General features: G+C 48.4%; 1 pseudogene; it reads left to right on the top strand.

Annotated features, from left to right (window-relative positions):
• The first annotated feature begins 2,469 nt into the window (after positions 1–2,469).
• LOC114486940 (60S ribosomal protein L17-like) lies at positions 2,470–2,963 on the top strand (annotated as a pseudogene).
• Positions 2,964–3,937: the final 974 nt, after the last annotated feature.

The raw sequence follows: 3,937 nt of genomic DNA, 5'->3' as shown, positions 1-3,937 counted from the left end.
TGTGTTTCCCACTTAGAGAAGTTCCTTTAGCATTTGTTGTAGAGCTGGTTTTGTGGTGCTGAATTCTCTTAGCCTTTTCTTGTCTGTAAAGCTTTTGATTTCTCCATGGAATCTGAATGAGATCCTTGCTGGGTAGAGTAAACTTGTTTGTAGGTTTTTCTCTTTCAGCCCTTTAAGTATATACTGCCACTCCCTTCTGGCCTGCAGAGTTTCTGCTGAAAAATCAGCTGATAACCTTATGGGGATTCCCTTGTATGTTATTTTTTGCTTTTCCCTTGCTGCTTTTAGTATTTTTTCTTTGAATTTAATTTTCATTAGTTTGATTAATATGTGTCTTGGTTTGCTTCTCCTAGGGTTAATCCTGTATGGGACTCCCTGCACTTCCTGGACTTTGGTGGCTGTTTCCTTTCCCATGTTAGGGAAGTTTTCGACTATAGTATCTTTGAATATTTTCTCAGACCCTTTCTTTTTCTGTTCTTCCAGGACCCCTATAATTTGAATGTTGGTGCACTTGGTGTTGTCCCAGATATCTCTGAGATTGTCTTCAATTCTTTTATTCTTTTTTCTTTATTCTGCTCCTTGGCAGTTATTTCCACCATTCTGTCTTACAGCTCACTTATTTGTTCTTTTGCCTCTGTTATTCTGTTGTTTATTCCTTCTAGTGTATTTTTCATTTCAGTTATTGTGCTGTTCATCTCTGTTTGTTGTTTAGTTCTTCTAGATCTTTGTTAAACATTTCTTGTATTGTCTTGATCTCTGCCACCATTCTATTTCCGAGATTGTGGATGATCTTTACTATCATCACTCTGAATTCTTTTTCAGGTAGGTTGGGTTGCCTATTTCCTCTTCATTTATTTGGTCTTGTAGGTTTTTACCTTGCTCCTTCATCTGTGACATATATTTTTGTCATCTCCTTTTTTTTTTTTTTTTTGATGCGTGGGATTTTGTTCCTGTCTTACTGGTTGTTTGGCCTGAGACTTCCAGCACTGAAGTTTGTAGGCTGTTGGGTAGAGCCAGGTCTTGGTGCCGAGATGAGGACCTCTCGGAGACCTCACTCTGATGAATATTCCCTGGAGTGTGAGGTTCTCTGTTAGTCCAGTGGTTTGGACTCGGAGCTCCCACCACAGGAGCTCAGGCCCGACCCCTGCTCATGAACCAAGATCCCACAAGCTGAGTGGGGCAGCAAGAAAAAAAAAAAAGAAAAGGAAAAAAAGGAGCAGAACAATAACAGAGCAAAAAGTAAAATAAAATTAGAAAACTAACAGATATGTTAAAAAAATAAAAATATAGATGAAACAACAACTGGAAGTTAAAACAGAACCACAATAGCAAAAAAGAGGGAAACAAAAAGCCAGAAAAGGGCAGGGCTTAGGCAGGGGTGGAGTTTAGGCAGGGGCGGGGCCTATGCCTAGGATCCACAGGAGTGGAAAAGGCCCTGGGTGGTTGGAGGGCAGGGCTTAGGCTCAGAGGCAGCCGGAGGGGCCCGGGAGTGCCTCTGGCCTCGGAGGGTGGAGGACCAGTTCTGGGACCCCAGCAGGCCCCTGGGCCCGAGTGGGTGGGGGAAATGCTAGGCGTGGTCCCCCATCCTCCATTCTTGGAGGGTCCCTCCCCGTTGGTCCCTCCTCTTCCTCCGCCCCTCCCTTCTACGCCCCTAGGACCAAAGCGGCCAGAGGGGCACTTGGAGGGCAGAGGACCTAGCCTGGTAGCCCCGCCGGCTTCCTGGGGCCCAAGTGAGTTGGGGAAACACCCACTGTGCTTCCTCTGATCCTCTGGTTCTGGAATGTCCCCCTCCCCATGCCCCGTCTGCCCTCCTCCCCTTCCCCCTTCCTCTCTCCCTCCTACGCCCCTGGGACCAATGCAGCTGGAGGGGGCCTCGGAGGGCAGAGGGCCTGGCCTGGGAGCCCAGCAGGCTTCCCGGAGCCCGATTGGGCAGGGGAAATGCTAGCTGCACTCTCTGCTGATCGTCCGAGCCCCCTAGGGTCCCTCCAGTTTTGGGAACTCCTCCCCTCTCCCAGCCACCCCTCAGGGGTGCCAGTACCGTCTGGCCTCCACTTCTCCTCCCTCACTCCCCACCATGTCCTACCCGGTCAGTTGGGGGTTCCTCCTGTCTCCTTGGGCATTGAGGTCTCCCGCCAGCATCTGGTATGTGCCCTAGTTGTGGGGAGATACAAACTCCGTGTCCTCCTACTCTGCTGTCTTAACTCTGCCTGACATTTATTTTGTCTTTGTTTAACATCTGTCCCCTTCTTCATTGTCAGCTCCATGAAAGTCCTGATCATAACCATTTTCCTTACAATTGTATTCCCATCATTAGCACAGTGCCTGGTACATGGTGGGTACTGTGCAAATACAATTGAATAAATGAATGGCTTACCACCACAGTCAATTGACTGCCTGACAGAGGATGATTGCTTTTTCCCCTCTGGGTTCTAATAAGAAACTACAAGCAGCCTGAAGTTACCTCTGAAAATGAGTCGCTATTCACTTGACCCAGAAAACCCCACAAAATCATGCAAATCAAGAGGTTCACTTTGAGAACACTCATGAAACTGCCCAGGCTATTAAGGGTATGCATATCTGAAAATACACGAAGTACCCGAAGGATGTCACTTTACAGAGCAATGTGTGCCATTCCGTTGTTTCAGTGGTGGACTTGGTAGGTGTGCCCAGGCCAAACAGTGGGTCTGGATGCAGGTGGCCCAAAAAAAGTGCTGAATTTTTATTGCACATGCTCAAAAATGCAGAGAGTAATGCTGAACTTAGGGGCTTAGATGTAGACTGTCTGGTCATTGAGCACATCCAGGTGAACAAAGCCCCTAAGATGCAACCCATACATGAGTTCTCCCTGCCACACTGAGATGATCCTTGCTGAAGAAGAACAGATTGTTCCTAAACTAGAAGAGGAGGTTTCACAGAAGAAAAATATATCCCAGAAGAAACAAAAACTTATGACCCAGGAATAAATGCTGCAAAAAATAAATGCAAATAGAAGTTAAAAAAAAAAGAGGGGCTTCCCTGGTGGTGCAGTGGTTAAGAATCCACCTGCCAATGCAGGGGACACGGGTTCGGGCCCGGGTCTGGAAAGATCCCACATGCCGCAGAGCGGCTAGGCCCGTGAACCATGGCCGCTGAGCCTGCGCGTCCGGAGCTCTGGGAAGATCCCACATGCCGCGGAGCATCTAAGCCCGTGCGCCACAACTACTGAGCCTGCGCTCTAGAGCCTGCGAGCCACAACTGCTGAAGCCCACGCACCTAGAGCCCGTGCTCCACAACAAGAGAAGCCACTGCAATGAGAAGCCCTTGCACCACAACGAATAGTAACGAATAGTAGCCCCCGCTCGCCGCAACTAGAGAAAGCCCGCGCACAGCAACGAAGACCCAACGCAGCCAAAAGTAAATAAATAAAATTAAAAAATTAAAAGAAAAAAAATATTTGCTAAAAAAAAAAAAACTACAGAGAGAGGATTCTGGGAGCATAGAGAGGTCTAAGAGGGCACGCTGAGGAGAAGAAGCCATAGTATAGTCAGGGAGAACATTCTTTGACTGTGGGGGGTCCAGGTTAAGCTCAAATTAAATTCGGAGTCTGGCTGTGTCTGTTGAAGTGCTGGGTGGCTGGTGAGCCCTCTCTCAAGGCCACCTTTGCCTGAGTCTATATGAATGTGAAGGAAGAGGCTCTCAGGTAATGGACAAAGAAGGTGCTAGGCAGCATGGTGTCTGACCATGCTGGGTCTCGTGGGCCACGTGAGACTGGGCATTGGGGGAGGACATTCAGCCCACTGATGCTTGAATCTCAGCGTGGCTCTGGGACAGTGAGGACAGCATGAAGGCTGGCACTCTGGGTCATCTGGAAACAGCTCCCCGGGCAAGAAAGTCCCTGCTCACACTGGCGCTGGCATCAGAAAGGATGTCCAAGAGGAAAAAGCTAAGAGGAGCCCGA

This window comes from Physeter macrocephalus, chromosome 9 (assembly GCF_002837175.3).
Source record: "Physeter macrocephalus isolate SW-GA chromosome 9, ASM283717v5, whole genome shotgun sequence".
Classification (NCBI taxonomy): Eukaryota; Metazoa; Chordata; class Mammalia; order Artiodactyla; family Physeteridae; genus Physeter; species Physeter macrocephalus.
This window is presented reverse-complemented; position numbering and strand designations above follow the sequence as displayed.